The following is a 21,918-nucleotide window of genomic DNA, read 5'->3' as shown; positions in this document are numbered from 1 at the left end:
AAAAAAATTAGTGTTTTTTTTTGTTTTGTTTTTTAAACCCCAATCTCGTTTGGTATAAGTATTAAATTAAGACCTGAGTTAGGAGGAACCACCACCAAAGTACAGTATGTCTATTGATATTTGAGTTCTCTGTGTGTTGTGTCCTTTCTGTTGTGAAGACTAGAGAGAGTTTCCAGAGTCGTCGGTGATGGGCCTGCTAGCAGTAAATACTGATTCACAGACGTTCCTGCCAGAATGTTCTGTAACAGCTACTCTGAAATAAATAGAATATGCTTATAGTCTTGAGTGAAGGAGAGCTTTTGCCCCGTTTGAACACAATTCTTTAGAAATATCTGAGCTGGATGGAGACTCTACACATGAAGTAAAATCCATCTACCTCTGTCTCAATCGTTTTCTATTTCTCCCTTTCCAGCTTTGATAAAAGTCAGAGGTGATGGTTAATGGACACTTTTGGTAGTCAGGCTGGTTGTAGATGTCTTTCTGACCTTTACCGGAGAAGATTTTAGTTGTGGTAAGTGAAAATATAGCTAATATTTCTTAGAACCTTCTTTGGGGTTGGCACTGATTACTGTGCTCCAAGAAGTTCAGATAGTCTGCTTCCTTATGCAAGATAAATTCATCCTATGTGAGGTAACTTGCTATTCTGTGTAGTTTATCAAATGCTCTGTTGCTGCTGAATTTGGTATCTTGAGGCAATTATGCATTAATATGACCGGGACTCACCATACTAACTCTCCTTTTTCACTCAAACTTTTAGAAAAATTAATCATCTCACCACAGAACTATTATGCATGCCTCTCTCATTAGTGAGAAAAATAAATGAAATCAAAGAATGCAATGGTTGTGTTTCCTCGGATTTTTTCCCCCCCTCATCCCTCTTCTGTGGAAGGAGGGACTATTTCTCCTCCATTCTGAATCATAAGCAGTAAAATGATGAGAGAGACCTTTTTTTCTCTAAAATATTTTCAAATCAAAGCCTAAGGGTATGCAAAACATTGGGGGTTCAATTTAAACTGGAAATCTAAATAAAAAGGAAGAAAATTTCCTCTTAATTAGGCATTAGAGGATATAATCCTCTGAATGCAAACACTTTAAGAAGAGAAGATTCAATAGAATAACTTCAAAGTTTTGCAAAAAGAAAAGGAGTACTTGTGGCACCTTAGAGACTAACACATTTATTAGTCTCTAAGGTGCCACAAGCCCTCCTTTTCTTTTTGCAGATACAGACTAACATGGCTGCTACTCTGAAACCTGTCATTTTTCAAAGTTTTGCAGATTCAGAAAGATAAGTCTTTGTACGTACATCTGCCAGTGCAAAATAAGAGTGGAACAATGGTCCCTCTGACCAACAAGACAATAATTCATGCTAAGGTCCCAATAATGGGATCATGTAGAGGTCGGTGGGAATCTTATGTGAAAACAGAATCAGTATTGAGGAAGAACAAAGTCTTCAGCTATGTCCCTGCAGACAGATTAACTACTCTTTAAGCGAAGTTTTGGTGTATACACCAATCTGAAGGATGATCAGTTTCTAGAAACCAAAACTCTGTTTACTGTTTTTGTGGTCATCTTTTTTATATTTGATGCATCTTAAATGCATTTTTAGATATGCTTAAATGATCCTCTTGTGTGATTGCATGGAACACTGTGTCCAGAGAAGACATTTCTGTTTGAAGCCTTGAAATGTCAACAGGAAAAACAAGAAGCTTCTAGCTTTCACCAAGTTTTATAGGGGGAAATTGTTTTTAAAACTCTTTATAAAGCAGTGGGAGACGAGAACAAATTCCTCCTTTTTGCAAAGTATTTCATACCGATCCAATTTTTTTTTCTCTAAAGCTAGCCTCTCCTTTTGCATCTGTGCAGAAATCATAGAAAAGATTGCAGAGACAATAAACATACAGTTCTTGCCAAAGTACCTTACAGGAGAAAGATAGAGGAAGAATTGGTTAAGTAAGATTCTGACGTTTCAGTGGCTAATTTATATCAGATCAGTCCACTTAAAACTACCAGGTAGGAAGCAAGCTGCTAATATAATCTGACCTTCAATGTCTGTTACATTTTAAGACCAGTGGAGAAATCCTGACTCCATTTAAATCAATGGGAGTTTTGCCATTGAATCCAGTGGGGCCAGGATTTCCTTCCCAGCTGTTTGTTTGCAGTATCTCTGTGTTTATAACTTACTTTGCTCAACCATTTTCTGATTTCAAGGTGGAAAAAAGTCAGTCTTCAAAAACATGGTAATATACCCATAACGAGCTTATTTTGACATGCATAAATATTACATAGGCAAAACATTAGAAGAATGTTGTTGTGAAGTCATGCATTCAAAAGTTAGGAAATACCAAAATTAAGGTTACCCGTGCAACCCTGTGTGTGTGTGTGTATGTATGTATGTATGTAATGCATTCTGATACAGTTTTCAGTTATTATAATATTTTTTCCATGAGACCCCTGACTCATTCAACGCATAGGAAGGATGGTGCTCAGCAAGTAATAAGAGCTGTATGATGAATGAGGCTGGGTACAGGAATTAGAAATTGTTTATAGTGAATGGGGCTGCAAATAGAAAAAGGATGGTTTTGTTAACTAATGAACCCACAAGCCAATAGAAACACTTGGTATTTAGTGATTTCCTTTAATTACTTGCTTTGTTATTAGATTGCTGTATCCCTGTTCAAATAACAGAACAAAACCAAAAAACCCCACAACCCAACCTATCATACCTGTATCCAAGTTAAAATTAGTGTTTATGCAGAATTAAGTGGACTTTTTAAAATATACACTGCATATACTGCTTGGTGGAATGGGGGTAGGGAGGGGGCAGGCTGGGGCTGTGTCACTTGTTGCTGCCGGCACCAGGCCCCCTGCTAGTCCCACAGGCCGCCCTGGATCCTGCATCCTCCTGAAGCGTGGGGGCCCCCCAAAGTGCAGCGCCCAGGGAGTTTGCCCCAGTCCATCCCATGGACAGGACAGCTCTGCTTGGACCTGTTCTGCACCATCAAAAATTATACAAACCGGGCACCCATGCCTCCCCATATCCTTGTTTGTGGTCATCCTTTGTGTGTCATGTCTGAATTAGATTGAAGAGGATAGGGAGCTGCGCACCCCCTCCTTCCAGTTCGTTGGTAAAACACCATCCTCTGGCTCTGTATAATTTGTGACCTCTGTCAAACCACTTAATTTCTCTGTGCCTCAGTTTTTCCATATGTAAAATGGGAATGCTAATACTGACCTATGTTATGTGGTTGAAGCACAAAACATCTTTAATTCAATCTATAATAAAAATTGAAAATTAGATCCAAAAAGGGATCCTTTCATTATGGGATTAATTCAAGCAAATTGTCTTACATTTTGAAGGCTTTGCAAAAACAAAAGAAACAGAGATACATCTGTTGTTATATTACAATTAGCCTATTGAAAATTACATAAGTAAAGAAGGGGTCACTTTGTAAAGAAATCATAGTGAGCTGTGTTGGTTTGTATAATATGACTTTCTCTCATTTCTCTGCAGTCAATATCCCAATAAGGAGTGGAGTACTTAAATTCCAGCTGTTTCAGCTGAAAAAAGATCTAACTCATGGAAGGGAGAAAATATTCTCCAGTTCAAGGCAAATAACATTTCATCCTTCTGAGTCATGTTCAGTTTCCTCCTTGTGGTCCAAATTCTTTAGTTTTATTCAGTAGGTGGCTATCTCATTTCAGCTCCCAGAACAAGCAAGACTACATGTTACAGATGGCCTAGATTTAAAGCTTCATGGGAAAGTACAATTTACCCTTGACACAATCTCTCATTAAGTCCCTCTTTATTGTGCTAAACTTGTTCATCTAGTCTAGTGTGAGTTGATAAGATGTGCATTAGATTTTAGTTATTTGTTTGTTTTTTTACTTTTTCCTCCTTGTCTGTTATGTGTTTGTGTTTGTTGTTTTTGGCGTTGTCTGGCCACAATGAAAATACAGTTGCAGTTCTTGAAGTCTTAATGTCATAAAAGTTCCACTTCTATTGTCTTTCCAGCTTTGTATCTTCTTTTTATATATATATATATATATATATATATATATATATATATATGAGAGAGAGAGAGGATGCTATGGCTGTAATGAAAAATTCACTTTTCAATGTGATATGGACCCAATGCATTCATACTTACAGGAATCTTGGCTATTGACTGTAACAGTGAGTCAGCTGTACCTGGTACCTCTAAGATCTTCTCTCTGCCCTCTTCTTGAGGCAGGTCACAGAAAACGTATGTAAAAATCACATCTCGCTGTTCATTCCTCTGGAAGCTCTGTAAATGGTGCTACAGTATTTTTACTGAAAGCCAAAGACAGGAGAAAGCATCTCACTTAGAAGTGGTGGTAGAAGATGATACCAAGAAGGTTGTGAGTGTTGCTAAGTTGGACTAATGTTTCTCTTCATAGTAAATCAAATAATTTTGGAAACTAGAGTGGGGGGAAGGAAGGGGAAAGACTGTTTATCCCTCTGCCAATGCAGGAATCATTCTTTCTGATATATTCTTGAGGAGCTTGTCTAGTTCACTCTTGAATTACTCAGATGATGGGGGTTTCTACAGGTTCTTAGGGAGATTGCCCACATCTTCTAAGAAACTGTCCCAGACTAGTCACCCTAAACGTTCCCTGCCTTATCTATACTCGGGATTTACTCCAGTTAAAGCCTTCAGTGGCTAGTAATCATTGTAGCTGTGCTAGTGCAAACTCCAGCAGTGAGTAGGGTACACCACTGTAAGCTGCAGTTTGTATTGGTGCAGCTTACCTTAGTTTCAAACAGGGGTAAGCTCCACCAGTGCAAACAGTGGCTGTGTCTGACCATATAAGGGGTGAAATCCTGGCCCCACTGAAGTTAATGGCATAACCCACTGACTTCAGTGGGGCCAGGATTTCACCCTAAGGGTTTGCAATGGCTGCAAAGCAAATGTCCAGTGTAGACAAGGCCTCAGTTTCATCCCTTTTTTTCTCCCTCCTACCCATGATCCTTCTGTAAAAGAGTAACATGATAGGATGTAAAACTATCCACATCAGATATCACCAGAGTAGCCTGGATCTTTACTAAACCACCTGACAGTTCATAAGTATTTTTTTCTGTTTGTAGATTTAGGAGGAGACTGCAGAGGCTTTCACAGCTTGTTCGTGTTGTGCAGCAGACTGTGATATCCCATGGGCCATTGAGCATTACAGTAACATCATTCATTTGCATTGTGGGGTGCTGCTGTGTCTCTTTCCCTCGCACAAGACTGCCAGTTATAACTCTATGGATTGTTTCCAAAGTCTGAATATGTTTGGCAAGCTTTCACAATACCATTAAGAGTTTGATTACCTTTGTTCATGTGTGCGGGGACTGCCTGAGTTTTTTTGCAGAAATTTTGAATGTAAACCTTTTTGTTCTCTGAAATGTTTTGCTTTGCTGGGACTTCTGCTATTATATCATATTTTCAAAATTGTAAAGCATTTACTTTCAGTTAAACTGCACTGTGTTATACTCAGTGGTCCTTTGCTGTAGTTTAGTGTTTTTCAGTAGAGTCCACCAGTTTCCTCTGTTGAAGTCTATGTTGTTTAATGTGAGTTGCAGGATTGAATCCTATCTCTAAATCCAAAGTTTAGGGACTCCTTTCAAAAAGAAAATCTTGCTTCCATTTTAAGTGTTTGTATGTATAACAATAACTAGTTTACTGTGCAGCACCACATTTCTTACGTAGTTTTTAGCCCCATCTTATGAACTAATATTTTATTTCTTTATCCTTTGTTAATTCATAATTAGTGAGACTGAATTTTGGCTGGCAGCAAATACCCCTTTGTCTGTGGCCCCTTCAGATCTCATGAGCTAAGTATGGTCGGGCTTCATCAGTGCTTGGATTGGAGACCTACAAATAAAATCCAGATGCTGCAGGAAATTGTGTTATGGTGCCATGATGCTTCCTTGGTAATCGGTATTAAACTGAAAAAGTGCATGGTGTTGGGGCTGGGGCACTGCACAGCAAGAAGTGTTGTCTTCTGACTGAGACATAAAATTGTGGTCGTGATTACTCAATGTCATTGAAATTCCTTTGGTTCTTTTCACAAGATGTACAGGTCAAATTCCAACTTGAGTACAGTAATTATATGCTGCCCAACTGAAATTCTCCTGTACTTTAAATTAGAGCAGTTATTCTTCATGTCTCTCCTCCTTTTAAAAAAATTAAACAAAAAATTAAATGGCAGCTGCAGAATGACAGCTGTATTCCAGCACAGACATTGTGGCATTTCAGTGTAAGATGGTAATATAAATATCTTCACACTTTAGCAAAATGTAAGTTGCTTCATTGGATACTAAAGGCCAGATCTTGGCCTGTGATATAGCCCCTTTGTGCTTCTGGAGCAGCGTAGAGAGGTTTGTAAAGCTGAGGATTTTCTTAGTGTGGTAGAATCCCTAGCTGGCATAGAGCCAGCACAGCAAGCTTTATAATGATCCTCTCACACACACTCCTACCCCTACTTTGGGGACACTTTTGTCTGCACTGTGTTCTAACAGTCCCCACCAGAATAATGGTTACCCCCTCGGGATTGTTACAAGCCAGTATAAATCAGGCAACCCTAAAGTTAATTTTAGACTGGGGGCTGAACAGACTCCTTTGGGAACAGGAGGAGCACGGAGGTGGTGCACTCCTTGCACATATCCCCTCCCAACATTGGCTCCTGTGGGGAGTGTAGCTTGCCTGGATCCAAAGATGATGGCATATATATATTAAATATATACAAATGCAAATATCATGCACTCATACTTTTTATATTAACTTACACCAGCCAATGAGACTATTTTTGCAGCATTTCTAGGACAGTGATAAGGTAGATTTTGTAGAATTAGTTTAAGACTTTTGCTGAAACACTTTATCTTCTTTAGATTAATCATAATTATATTTATTACATGTATTTTAGTTTTACAGAATTTAGGAGGGCTTTTTGGTGATAGTGTTAAAATCATTGCTATAAGGAGAGTAACAGAAAATCTCAAAAGGAAAATATTTTTCATTTTTTCACGTGAAAATATTGAGCCTGATTATGCTGTCATTTAAAACAGTATAAATTGGAAGTAACTAAAGTCAACTGAGTTACATTGTATAAAGTAGATCAGAATCAGGCCCTGTGTTTATAATGTTGTGTTAAAAGAAATACCACAGACTTAGAACATTTTAATTAGACAGACATAAATGTTTAAACAGCTTCCGTGGTGGATGACTTGTCAAATAGTCTTGTTCAGTGAGGCTGAATGTACCTAGTTTGACCTGATAGTGCATCATTTGAATGTATGCGTGATAGAAATTTGTAGCCTGAAGACATACATTCTGGTGGTAGACCCTGGACAGTCTCTGTAGACGTAAAAGCTTTTTAACAAATGGAAGAAAATATCTTCTGGAAGCATTCTACTTGTGCTGTATGACCTGTCCCCAGTGAGTCTACCTCTGTGCGTTGTACCTGTCCTTACCTTAGTACAAGCCTCTCTCCTGTGTTAGAAGTGGTTTGACAGTTGAATGAAATCATTCTTAGATTTATGCCCTTGCAAGCTAAATGCAGAGTCGCTGTTTGTGAGGATCTGATGAAGTGGGTTTTAGCCCACAAAAGCTTATGCCCAAATAAAATTGTTAGTCTCTAAGGTGCCACAAGGATTCCTCTTTGTTTTTGCTGATACGGACTAACATGGCTACTCCTCTGAAACCTGTTTGTGAGGACAAGCCTTATATGAATGAAATTACAAATACTGCTCTCGTGTATGTTGGAAGTATTGTAGTGAAGGGAGGAAGTATATAATGCTTCAGTATCTCTCAGTGTATATACTTTTTCTGCCTTGTTTACAGATCCAACACTGCCTCATTCTCAACATGTTCAACAGTAATAATCAAGACATGGAGCGTCTCGTAGGGATTAATAAAGGCCAGCTGGGATGTACTGATGGCCTGAGTCTATGCCTCTGGCTGTTTACTCCAGCTAGTCACTAATCTGCAAAAAATGCCTTGTGTCAAGGTAATTAGTGCTATTATCAAATGACACTAAACAAAAAGCTTAATAGCATTTTTTCTTAAATTCTGTCTCTTGTGTATTCTGTGAAAAGCGATTGTGTGTGTGTGCATGTGCATATGACAGAGAGGGAGAGAGTGGAATGCATCTTCACAATCTGACACTCCAGTTTGGATCTAGAAAGAAAACATACTGCAATGCCTGCCCTTCCCTAGCAGGCAGTGTTTCTATGGTGCTGTTGAAGCAGGGATATTCCATGCTCCAGTATACATTCTCATCCAAAAAACAATTTCCAGTTAAGGTTGGTGGACTCCATCGCCCTCTAAAGCAAACTGTACAAAGCAAGGAACTAGCAGTTACATCATTCAACACCTCATCTGTGCTCCAGTCATCACTTGGTTGTGAACAGGATCAATTGGCTAGGTAGAATCTAGCAAGGCTGCAGCACAGCCAGCAGGCCATATGCAGCTGCAGCTGGCAAGAGGAGCAAATGTGTTCGGGCTGCCTATGGTGAGATGGGACAAAGAGAAATGCCTGTGGGTTGAGGAGGCGCTGCAAACTTTGCACAGCAGTGCAGGCTTTCTCACAGAGTCACAAATGCAAGGCGGTGATAGTACTTCAAACTTTTGATTAAAGAATCTGTTCTGACAAGTCACTTTGCTGCCACATAAGATTAAAGTGTTAAATAGACCCCCCAAAACCCTCTTAAAAATAAAATTAAAGGTAGCAGACCTTATATCAGACATAAAGCCGCTGCCTCTTACACAGGTAATTCCTTAGCTATACTTCCTGAGCCCAATTTTCAGACCTGGACTTTTGACTTCTGTGAATCCAGTTTGTGTGTGAAAATTGGGTGTTAACATTTTTTCAGGTAATCAGAGGCTGGTAGAAAAATTAGCCTTTTGTATCTGACAGTATCTTCAAGGTGGCAACTTCCTGTGTGAGTATTTGGTATTCAGGATCGTTTTATTAAAAAGTTAATAAGAATATTTTAAATTGAGCATTTTGGTGCTTCCTGATTAAATAACCTTAGTTATAACACTGATTCTTGAGTTGCTAAGGTCCTTTTTAAAAATTCCTAAATATAACTATACTATCATGATCTCAAACATCCCCTTGGCTTCACCAAGAGTGCCAGTTTTGATCACACGCTTGACAACTTCACCCACAATCACTGTTGTATGCATAGAACACCCTCCCCCAAAAAACCAAATCTGTAAAATCACTGTTGTAGCTTCCTTCAAATCCCTCCTTAATACTCACTTCTACCAAGATGCTACAGAAAGCGGTAAGCTGATAATAGCTAGGAAGGTGGGGAGCTGAGACTACTGCTTTTGATCTGCCTGTTTGTTTCATTAATAACAAACAAACTCTCTCTTACCCTCTTACCCTCAACTCTCTCTTACCCACATTACATCTTGTCTTAAAGTACATTGTGAGCTCTTTGGGGCTGTGACAGAGTGGGATATGTCTGTATCCAACTGTGAACTCCATTTTGTGTTGTAACCTCAATTTTAGGACTGGAACTGGGAAGCTGCCAGGAACAGAAGTGCCAGAGACTCTGGGAGGGGCGGCCTTGAAGCCAGCGGCTAAGTTATGAGTTAAGACAGTTTTTTTTGGTTTGGGTTTTTTTTTTTTGTTTGTTTGTTTTTTTTGCACTAACCTCTGTTAAGGATATAAACCACCTTGCAAAATAGTGGATGAGGCAGCACATGATTTGGAGCTGGGGAGAAACCTGTCCTGGTGCTATTGATACATTTTCAGCAGTGAAGTGGAGGACTCAGTAAATTCTTGAAAAGGGCAGGAATGCTAAGGGGGTTGATAGGGAGAAGGTGTGACGGAGTAGGGAGTATTAACATGGTAATGTTGCATGGGAGTTTTACTAGTTTACTGTCTTCCGCTAACATGGGGCATGCCTCCGTTTCCCTGGGGTACTGCACCAATGCTAGATGGTGATGGGAAATAAGGGTGTGACTTCACTGAGCACGTAAACGATGGCAGCTGCCCTTCGTAACCTGACTCTAGGAGGGAGTTGGGGCCAGGTGACACGTTCTGCCTGGGAAACTGGACAAAACCTGGAGGAGGGGTCTGGGGTGTGGCAGGGTGAAGCAACAGGAAGGGGTTTCAGTTGGGAGCTTGCTGGGAAGACAGGGGAGGCCCAAAACCTGAGTCAGGGCCCCCCAGCCCACCAAGAGGGACCTGACTGAGGGGTCCTGTTTCCTGTACCTACAAGCTCTGTTTTAGACTGTGTTCCTGTCATCTAATAAACCTTCTGTTTTACTGGCTGGCTGAGAGTCACAGTGAATTGCAGGAAGTGAGGGGTGGAAGGCCCTGACTCCCCCTCTATCTAGGTTTCCCTTTCTCCTTCTGTCACAGAGTGTGGGGAAGAGAGATTGTGGAAGAGTCCAGAAACAGAAGAAAGTATGAGTGATTTGGGAGAGGGAGAATAGTTTAAAAAAAATTCTCAGGAGAAAGGTGAGTGAAATCGTGGCTCCATTGAAGTTAATGGCAAAACTCCTACCTCTGCAACAATGGAGGATGCTAACTCAAAGATATTTCTGCGTTATTCCTTGAAGTTTCTCTTATAACTCATAGACATTAAGGTCAGAAGGGACCATTATGATCATCTAGTCTGACCTCCTGCACAGTGCAAGCCACAGAATCTCACCCACCCACCCTCTCCTGCGATAAACCTCTCACCTATGTGTGAGCTATTGAAGTCATCATATCATGGTTTAAAGACTTCAAGAAAGCCATGTTAATTATGATACTTAGTAAAGGGAAAATCAAGGTTAGAAATGCTTTATGCTGTGATGTTTTTGTCCTTCAGCATTGCTAGACTTCCCAAAGGGACCTTCAATTGAGGAAGAGTAAACTGTAATACTGTGCAGTTAAATGGCCTTTGGGTAACACTAGAGATGCAGTGATATCAGAACAACCCCTCAGTCATAGGCGCAAACTCAATGGTGCTCCAGGGCTGGGGCACCCACAGAAAAAATAGTGGGTGCTCAGCATGCACTGGCAGCCCCATGGATCAGCACCTCCCCCTCACCAGTGGGCCCTGCCAGTCAGCTCCTCCCCCTCCCTGGGAGCGCCTCCTGCCCACCAAGATCAGCTGTTCAGCGGTGTGCAGGAAGCGCTGGGGGGGAGGGGGAGGAGCGAGTGCAGGAAGAGGCAGGGGAAGAGGGCGGAACTGGGTGGGGCAGAGAAGGGGCAGGAAGAGGCAGGGGAAGAGGGCGGAACTGGGTGGGGCAGAGAAGGGGCAGGAAGAGGCGGGGGGGGAGGAGCAGGGTTGGCACACCCCCCAGGAACACAGGAAGTCAGCACCTATGCCCCCAGTAGTATATTGTAGCAGGGTTGCCACTTACTGAGCACCCCCTTTTGGCCAGAGGTCACTTTGAAGGCACCCTGCCGCTGTTAGCCCCCTCTTGCAGGCCCTTTAAGAACCCCCCCACACACACACACTCTCTCTCTCTCTCTTTCTCTTGTGGCAAGCAGCACCCCGCACCCAGGGCTGGTTAAATAACAAATGTTTCAAAATCATCTGGGTCCCAAAATTAAAGTCCATAAGTGTAACACAGAAAGTCATACTCAGCCCTAGTTCTTCCACCCCACCCAAAGCCACCAGTCTCAACCCTTTCTAGCTGGAGCTCTAGCCATGGCTTCCTTCTCTTGTCAGCCACCCCCTACAGCTTCCTGCTGCTCTTTATAAGGAATCCCCTGATCCAGTCCAGGTGTGCCTCCTTCGTAATCAGGGTTGAGTGGCCCCAGACCCTCCAACCTTTAAGGGGCAAGCCACCGTGTTACATACATACTACATCTATTTTTTAAGTATTATTGTTCTGAAAGCTACATTCTGAAATCAAACAAAAACTGACAACTATTTTAAAGAAAAAAGTCTGTCAAACCATAAGTTATGTGCAATTAGTTTTGATAGGAATTCTTGTTTCCCTAACATAAGGGGTTGCACATTCTTGAGACATGCAAAGAATCATAGTTGTATTTTATTCCTCTACTTAATACCATTTTATAAAGTGGTGTTAGGTTACATATTTTGTGGAGTGGTGTGGTCATCTGTTTGAAGAAGTATCATAGTCCTGCCATGTATGTGTGTTGGGAGAGAATTACACGTGTTTGGAATCCTCTTCATAGCTTTCATCCAGTCCATTTCTTAGTATCAAACAGGCCTTTTGTAGATTTGAAGGCCCAGTAAGTCAGGAATCAGGAACCATTTTAACTAACAAGATGTGAGTTTAATGCTTTCTTTATACATTACCGCCTGTATTACTGTTAAATGAATTGTGTCTACTAGACAAAGCTACTATTACTGATTCTAACTTGTACAATAACTCCCTTTGACTGATCTGGTTGTCTGTCCTAGGTCTCTTTACAAATTAAAAACAAAAGGTTTCTTTGTTTTTGAAACTAAAGCATAATTCTTCAGGTGTGCTAAAAAATTACTTGCATTTTGGATGGATATTTGGAAATGAAACATAATGAGGGGTTAATACAAAATTATGGGTAATAAGTTCATTAAATTGTGTTTTATTACCTGGTATTGAGCTATATATGTGAACTGCTCTTTTTTTCTGTATAATAAGTAAAGTCTATTATAAAACTGGCAGATATCTCATAACGTTTCTACAAGGTTATTAAAGTAACCTACAATACTATAATTCACACAGTAATGGTATGTGGTGTTAAAATAATACAACTTGGGGGAGGATAAGTAAATTATCTCAGAATAAATCTTAGCATAATAAAGTCTTTAAAGCTTTTCCAGTATAACCAGAATAACATTTACAAAAACAGCCGCTGCATCTCCACCACTATGCCAAGTAAATTTAATAACCTGATGAAGCAAGAAGAACAGAAGACTCTGTGAAGCAGTAACTGGAGTATTACAGTTGCTTCTGGACCACACATTATAATGAAGATACTGACAAATTGGAGGGAGTTCGAAATAGAGCAGAAAAAAATCATGGCAATAAGAGGGACAGATTTGTGAGGAAAGATCTGGAACAGGGTGGCCAACCTGTGGCTCTGGAGCCACATGTGGCTCTTTAGAAGTTAATATGTGGCTCCTTGTATAGGCACTGACTCTGGGGCTGGAGCTACAGGCGCCAACTTTCCAGTGTGCTGGGGGGTGCTCACTGCTCAACCCCTGGCTCTGCCCCCACTCCATCCCTTCCCGCCCCCTCCCCTGAGCCTCCTATGCCCTTGCTCCTCCCTCTTCCCCTCGGAGCCTCCTGCATGCCTTGAAACAGCTGATTGGGAAGTGCGGGGAGGGATGGGGAGGCGCTGATCGGCAGGGCTGCCGGTGGGTGGGAGGCGCTGGGAGTGGAGGGGAGAATGTAAACAAGGAACTAGAAGAATTGTTTAGTGTAGTACCCTGAAGTAGAACTAAGAGTATGTCTAAACTTGAAATTGTAGTAGTGTTTGAGCATGTTAACTAACAATTGTATATCACAGCATAAGGACACTACACAAATATTCGGGTTAAACATGACAAGGAACTAACATTTGTATCCTTCGCACACTAGAATTTACAATTGTGGTAGTTAACTGGTGTTAAAACGTAACTCAACATTCCACTGTGAGTATGACATAGCCTAGGAGTTATGGGATTTTTTGAAAAATAGGGAAATTTAAGGCTGTGTATTGGGAGGGAAATGTTGACAGTCAGATACGTATGGTTGTGGAACAGCCTCCCATGGGGAGTTGTGAAAACTCTGCTGTCTGGGACTTTTAAACCTAGACTGCTAGAAAATGACTGTAGGGAAGAGTCCTGCATGGGTAGGGAAATTAATTGGATGCTCTAACAGGTCTTGTACCATCTCTGACTTTGACTTTGCTCAATATTCTCCTGCCTGCTGGTGAAGTCAGTCACATGGACACTCAACATCTTGTTTATTTAAAAATAGTTTAGTTTTTATCCCCCTTTCCTTGCCCAATCCTTTCCCTCCTGCAGGTATATAAAATAGTGAGTCAGCAATGTTCATGAGTAAGAGGATAGAAATTAGGAAAGGTCCTTATAGTCTATGAATGTATTTTAAAAGTTTCAGTGTAGCACTGGTTTATAGAACAAGAAACAATAATATTTCTCTAAAAGAATGTGGAATCCATGGCTAGATACAGAGGTAAAAAACAGACTAGTTCTTTCATTGTACTACTCCTGGGGGAATTCTGCACCACTGCACATGCGCAGAATTTATGTCCCCGGCAGATTTCTTTGCTTCCCTGAAGAAAAATGACTTTCTGATGGGGCAGCAAAAGGAAGCCACAAGAGCAGTCATGTGATCCTCCCCAGCAGTATGTTTTGAGTGCCCAGGGCAGCCAGCAGAGAGGTAAATCACTGTGAGGCAGGGGCCAGGACTGGGGAAGACCTGGCTGGTGGCTCTTACCCTGCGCTGGGCTCAGCTGCTAGTCCGGGCTGGCCTAGGGCGGAAAGGACTTCTTCTTACCCTGCATGGCATCTGGGGCCATGTCAGACACACCCCCAGATTTCTCCCCCAGCTGTAGGAAGCTCTGCAAAACTTCCCCCCACCCCCATGCTTCCCGCACCCATCACTCCTGAGCTGCAGGGGGAGGGATCTCTGTACAGGGCACTGCTACCGCATTCACCCAACCCCTGTGCATCCAGACCCCCTCATACCCAGACCCTCCCGCCAAACCACACCCCCTCGCAGCCAGAACCTCCCCCCCCCCCCAACAAGCCCCACACCCACGCACCTGGACCACCCTGATGACCTACCCGCACCTGGATCCCCACCCTACCGAGCCCCAACCAGCTGCACCTGGATCGCCACTCCACTGAGCCCCACTCCTCCAGCATCTGGACCCCACACTGAGCTCCTCACACCCAGACCCCCCTGCCAAGCTCTATCCCCCGCACACCCAGACCCACCCCTGTTGAGCCCCAACCACCTTCACCTGGACCCCCCCCGCAGAGTCTGTTACCGTTGCACCCAAATTGCCCCACACAGAACTCTCTCAACCCACACCTGGACCCCCCACACTAAGTCCCTCAACACTTGGATCCTGCTTTGCTGAGTCTGCCTGCCCACACCTGGTGCACCTGGCATGGAGGGGCAGGGCCCTGGGGTGTTTCTGGGGTAGGCCAGTCCTTGCACTCTCAAGGCTGGGTGCAGCCTCACCGCTGAGTCCATGTCCCGGGGGGAGGAGCTGCATAGTTATCTCCCACCTCTGTGCAACCAGTGGCCTCTGCTCCCCAGTACCATGCTGGAGCTTCCCATTTATTTGACAAATAAAATTTGCAGAATCTTAAAATATTGTGCACATACTTTTTAGGCGCAGAATGTCCTCAGGAGTAATTGTACTCACTATGGGCTAGATTGTACTAACAGCATTTAGCCTGCAATAAGGTGGCACATGGAACGTCATGCTTCAGAGAGACAGTCTGCCGGAGCTTCCTGGTGTACGGAGCAGCGCACAAACTGCTAGCACCCCTTGAAGGGCTGCCTCCTGCAATCTCTGACACCCGTTCAGTGGGCTGTGATAGATAATAGTTCTGTGTTTTAATGTGCTGCTGCTAGGCGTTCATATACTACAGTGATGAGTGCAGTATAAGAACCTAGAGAATAGACTCAAAGCTCTAGTTCAGAGGTGGGAAAACTGCGGGCCACATCTGGCCCATGGGACCGTCCTGCCCAGCCCTTGAGCTCCCAGCCGGGCAGGACGGTGCGGCTGCTAGTCCTGCCACTCTGAGCGGCATGGTAAGGGGGAGGGGTTGGATAAGGGGCAGGGGGTCCTGGGGGGCAGTCAGGGGACAGGGGGCGGTTGGATCGGGAGGAGTTTCTGGGGGTGGGTGCTGTCGGGACGGGGAGCAGGGGCCAGCTGGATGGGGTGGAGGTTCTGGGGGGGCTGTCAGGGGACAGGAGTGTGGATAGGAGTCGGGGGACAGGGATCGGGGGGGGTTGGATAGGGGGTGGGGTCCTGGGCGGGGGATCCCAGGAGGGGGCGCTCAGGAGACAAGGAGAATGGGGGGTTGGATGGGTTGGGGGCTCTAAGGGGAGCAGTCAGGGGGCAGGAAGTGGGAGGGGGTGGATAGGAGGCATGGGCCAGGCTGTTTGGGGGGCACAGCCTTCCCTACCCGGCCCTCTAGTTTCGCAACCCCGATGTGGCCCTCGGGCCAAAAAGTTTCCCCACCCCTGCTCTAGTTTCTCTAAATCCTTGCTTGCTTCGGCATCGATCAGTAGCAACTCTGTTCCCCTAAAAGGGTTGTGATTTTTATCATCACTTATATGGGCTGCCAAAGGTGATAGAAGGCATCTTGCTCTTTTCTCTCTTTGCCCCCATTGTGTGCCAGCATAAGGGCTCTATCCCTGTTGTTTGTAAAATCAAAATCCTGCTGAGTGTGGCAGGAATTTCTGACACTCATTTCAGTTTTTAAAAAAGACACTTGGCAGAGCTAGGTTTCAGCGTAACAGCCGTGTTAGTCTGTATTCGCAAAAAGAAAAGGAGTACTTGTGGCACCTTAGAGACTAACCAATTTATTTGAGCATAAGCTTTCGTGAGCTACAGCTCACTTCATCGGGTGCAATGGCCCAATTTGATTATCATACACATTGTAAGGAGAGTGATCACTTTAGATAAGCTATTACCAGCAGGAGAGTGGGGTGGGAGGAGGTATTGTTTCATGGTCTCTGTGTATATAATGTCTTCTGCAGTTTCCACAGTATGCATCCGATGAAGTGAGCTGTAGCTCACGAAAGCTTATGCTCAAATAAATTGGCAGAGCTAAAAATTTAGGCTCACCCAGAATCTGTGCTTTTGATTAAAGTTAATGGAAATGCTGAATGGCTGGAAGCTTCACAGCTCTTGTGATAGTCTCATTAATTCAGCCAGAGATCACATGGTTCTTTGCCTCACTAAAGGAAATCTGCTACCAATATCTCATGAAAATATATTTCTTATCTAGACCATATCAGAGAAAATTTGAGGATGAGTAGTGCACCTATTTTGCAATGTTAATCTAGAGATCTGTGCTTATAAGAAACCTAGGGCATGGCTACACTTGCAGATGTAGAGCACTTTGAGTTAAACCAGCCTTCGGAGAGCGCAGCAGGGAAAGCGCTGCAGTCTGTCGACACTGACAGCTTCAAGTGCACTGGCATGGCCACATTTGCTGCGGCATTGGGAGCGGTGCATTGTGGGCAGCTATCCCAGCATGCAAGTGACTGCAACGTGCTTTTCAAATAGGGAGGGGGGCTGGAGTGTGACAGGGAGTGTGTTGTGTGTCTGTGGGGGCAGGAAGAGAGTTGGTTTTTGGGGGGCTGAGAGCATGTCAGCATGCTGTCTTGTAAGTTCAGACAACAGCAGACCCCCCCCTTTCCCCCCTCACTTCTCTCTCTCTCACACACAGCATTCCACACTAATGGTTGCTTTGTCTCAGAGCAGATAAGCAGCTGGCTGTCAGAAATGGAGGTTTCAAAGGGCATAGCCGCATTCCTGCAGCGATTCCAAACAATGACAAGAGTGGCCGCTTGACTTAAGGGGATTATGGGACGTTTCTGGAGGCTGATCAGAGTGCAGTAATGCAACACCTTGTTCACACTGGTGCCGTGGTGCTCCAGTGGGGGCACAGCAAGCGTTATTCCACTTGCCGAGGTGGAGTACCAGCAGTGCTGTAGCCGCGGAGTCAGAGCGCTCTACGTGCCTTGCCAGTGTGGACGGGTAGTGAGCTAGTGCGCCCGGGGCTCCTTTATTGCGCTGTAACTCGCAAGTGTAGCCAAGCCTGTAGTATTCTTAACTTCTCATTCTCCTGTATTGTTCTTCTTTTCCCTGACTCTTCACTCCACTCTCCCTGCATTTCCCAGTGGTAAAATGGAGGGGAAGAACAAACCAAGTAAGGCCTTTTTATTTTCTTTATTTCCACATTTGAGTCTATGCTTTGGCTGATGACGCAGCTATGTGATAAGAAACTCAAGGAACTGCTTTTATGGCCATTTCAGCCCTTTAATAAAAATACAACTTTACTTCTACAACATCACGTGTTTAAATGCTATTAAAAGAATTGGTGCTCTTCCAATTGACTGTTCTGGTCTCTAAATTATCGACAGAAAGTATTTGGCCCAAAATTTTGATGTTTATATTTTTAAAGCTTACACAAATAAATGTTTCCATTTTTTATGTTTAAATCCCACATAGTTGTTTTTAAACAAATAAACATTCCCCTGTGGTGTTTGCAATCCAAACACCGCAACAGTGTGAACCAGAAAGTGAAACTGATTTTTACCAACTTTCATTGTCCAAGTTAAAAAATGGAAAAAGTAACTAACAAACGGCAGATGTGATAAAAATATAGATTTTTTTTTCATAATTTTAGTTGTAATAATTTTAAGAAGACATTAACAACAAATTAAGTGTTCTTTTAAATATCCATGTGGTATGTTTACTCCTCATATAATATTTCCTTTTAAAAAAAAGAATAATGTAAAGTTATACCAATATATTTCTTAAGAGCTAAATAGATCTATGTATAGGTTGTGCATTAGTACTTCACCTTTTGTAGGGAGCAGGAAGGTCAAAGGGAAAATTGTGCAGGTTGGTGCGATTCTAAAGAATTATATATTTATACATCTTGGTATAACGTATTGCTGTTATGTGGAATAAAATAATCTTAAAATAATCTTTATCCGGGATTAAGAGTTTCTGATTTACCAGTGACCTGTTTTCAGAGTATGACAAAATCATTATGTATGCAAGTACAAGATGAAAATGCTGTACAACGTGAGGTTAGGGAAAAGCAGTTTTACAGCAGCATAAGCAACGACTGTCGAGGAATTGTACCTACCTTGCCAGATAAATGACTATAGTGTTTTAAGGAGAAATCTGCAGAGTAGAACTCACACCTAATGAAAGCACCTTATTGTGGCAGAATATGCTTAAAAAGTACTATGGGACCCACACACAGAAGAACGTTGCTAGGGTTCTCTCCCCCTCCCCTCCCGCTTGTTTCTTACATTAGGATTCTAAAGTTCTGACATCCTCCTTTTTGTTGGAGGACTCAAGAAAGATTTTTTTGAAGACTTGGATGGTGACATCACAGGAGGATGAAACCCAAGCTGCCTCTCTCCCAGGGTCTCCTGAGAGTAGCCAGGGAAATTGACTCTGAATCAGGACTGAATAATTATGGAGACTGAATTCTTCTTCTGTCTCTCAAGATGCCCTTCTAGCTAAGGGCTGAAGTGCATTGGCAGGTCAGTATAGGGAGACATGTTGCCACTATCTGAGCTATCCCTGTTGTGGATAAGTGGAAGATGCCCATTTTCAGGGCTGTCCATCAGGGATCATTCACCAGCCCTAAATTCACATGAAAAAGTAATAAATTAATTAAAATAAGTCATATTAGAGGAGTACTAGTATGGTCATTTGTTTGGATTTTTAGCTTTTTACATAAAAATAAAATCAACATGAAATTTCATCGTAGTTTGATGTGTTTGACAACTTAATCAAGGGATAAATAAACCAGACGAAGTTTCCCTATGCTGGTTATGAATTTAGTGGTTCATAACTTGTCTTCAAAAACATTTTCCATGGGGGATGATGGAAAGAGGGACAGAAAAGCTTTATGCTTCCATTTTAGCTATATTACAGTTATTGGGATTATATTATCTCTTTTACTTATATGCATGTCAAAGGGCCTTTAGCTATAAACATAATTTGATTAAGGGCTGTAATCCTGCAAACCACTACTCCTTTGAACGATCTGCCTTGAAGTTAATGGGACTACGTGCATGAGAGAGGATTGAGAATTTGGGCTCTAAGGTCTGATCCTGCAAAGGCTTACACACATGCTTAACTTTACTGTGGTGACTAGTCCCATTGAAATCAGTGGAACTGCTCATGGCAGTAAAATTAAACACACACATAAACCCTGATCTTGCAAAGATTTAACTTTGTCCATCTAGGCTACGAGAGATCATTATTTTATGAGGTTAACATCCCAAAATGTTGTTTAATTTTAGGGAATGGGAGTTCCACTTTAAACTTTGGTTACATTTGGAATATTATTTGGAATACATATTAATTTTAAAAAGAGCTATAGGATTGCAAAAATATTGCTGGGGAAAGTAATGCTCATTTTGTTTTCTGTATTCCTAAATCTTGGAAGTAAAGTAGTGTTTTCTAGTTTGTTGTTTTAATTGAAATGTTAGATCTGCCTCCACTGTGTGTACAAACACTTCCTGGTCTTTTGTTTTAAATATATCAGTATATAAACATGAAAATCCCCCATGCCCCATATTCATATAATATTTAAAATTTGCTTCTTCAGCTAACATTTAACCCCCTCTTCTGCCCATAGAACAAAATAAATCCTTGTTCTAAAGGACTTGGCTAAAGAAGTCACTGAATTCTCACATTCAGTGAATAAATACTTTCAGAATTTTTAAAAAATATTACTCACAAATATAAGTACCACAAACCACTTCACATAGTATTCTGCCCTATGCTTATGCATGTTGTTGTTTTTACTAAAATGTTTACATAATGGTTGGGTTTAATGGTCCAACTTTGAATAGTAATTTGAGGGGAGATTAACAGTGCCTTCAGGCACTCTCCATCATGCATATTGTAGTGTTACATATTTTTACTTCCAGTAATACTGATTTATGCGACCTTGTCAGTGTCCCTCTTTTTTAATCACTAGTATGATGGATTAACAGTAAAAGACCGCACCATTTTTTGTCTTCCTCTCAGGCTACTCATCTGAGAAGAGATTCTTGTCTAGCATGTTAGATTGTAGATGCTCACAGCTGGCAACTGCAAATTCTTGACCTAATTGGTTATGTCAGACATGTAAGTGTAGTACAAAGAAGACCTGACACAGGAAGCAAAAAAAAAATTTTTTTCCAGATCAGGGTATAGTTGTGGACAGCTTCTGAATGTTATGCGGGGGATGTCTTTGATCATTTCTGTTTTCCTCTTCTACCGGGGAGGCAGGGGAGGAGACATAATTGGGAGGTAGGGGATTGGAATAATAAACAAACAAGATATCGATGGTCATGGCAGCACTTTACTGTGTACTGAAGACTAAAATAATTGAGAGATGTTTCCTTTTGCTATATTTTTGGGTGTTTAAAAATGTAGCTACTAACTGTGTTTATATTGTTAACATCTAACACTTAATAAAAGCAATCTTCAACTGGTTACCATGAGTAATTTCTCATTTTGGAGCCACCCTGCTTTTATCACGTAACAGAATCTTATTTAATGAACCACAGCTTTCCTTTAGATCCTATTTATATTCAGATCAATTTATAGCCTTATAATTCATAAGGCCATGTGATGGGCTATCATCTGAATCTTCCTAAGTATACTTTAAAAGATGCCTCACTGGGGTTTGTTGTTGTTGTGTTGTCTCTTACTCACATGAATAAGCATCATATAATACCTCTGATAATCATGTGATTAGTTGCTAAGCAGTGTATGTATTTTGCAACGGACAGGGAGATAATAGGATATGTTCCCCTTTTCACACTCACCTATTTCATATTGATGCGCATGTGAAAATGCAGTAAAACATTTTAAGCCAAAAGAATCTGCCTGTTTCCAGAACATGTAACACTACTAAATACCAATAACTACTTGAAATACAAAGTAGACTTTTTTTTTAAAATGGGGCTAAATCTTTGTCCATCTGCCTAACTCGAATAAATGTCCGTAGTGTAGTGGGGTGGCTGCCCTATCACTCCCTTTTCTGCTCAAACATGGAACAGCAAGTGCTCCCTGTCTAGTTTCGTCCTCTTTGGTAGTTCCACAGGTCACGATGTTATCACCCTGCTTCAGTAAGAGAGAGAGAGAGAGACTTGCTAGTACTAAACTGCGTGTCAGCTCCCTGAACACTCTGTCAGTTAGCCACCCAAACAAACTCCTCAGGACTCTGCCAGC

The 21,918-nt window shown here is 42.1% G+C and overlaps 1 protein-coding gene and 1 long non-coding RNA gene across 2 annotated transcripts in view; both read left to right on the top strand.

Moving 5' to 3' along the window:
• Positions 1-21,918, top strand: part of RNF11 (ring finger protein 11) — a 38,572-nt gene that overhangs the window by 7,977 nt on the left and 8,677 nt on the right. The window lies entirely within an intron of this gene.
• LOC119566884 lies at positions 410-5,151 on the top strand. The gene is made up of 3 exons (XR_005226357.1): positions 410-511; positions 4,151-4,244; positions 5,108-5,151. It is a non-coding gene; the product is annotated as an uncharacterized LOC119566884 (long non-coding RNA).

Source organism: Chelonia mydas, chromosome 8, assembly GCF_015237465.2.
Source record: "Chelonia mydas isolate rCheMyd1 chromosome 8, rCheMyd1.pri.v2, whole genome shotgun sequence".
In the NCBI taxonomy this organism is placed as follows: domain Eukaryota; kingdom Metazoa; phylum Chordata; order Testudines; family Cheloniidae; genus Chelonia; species Chelonia mydas.
Note: the sequence above shows the minus strand (reverse complement) of the source record. Positions and strands in the feature narration are given on the sequence as shown.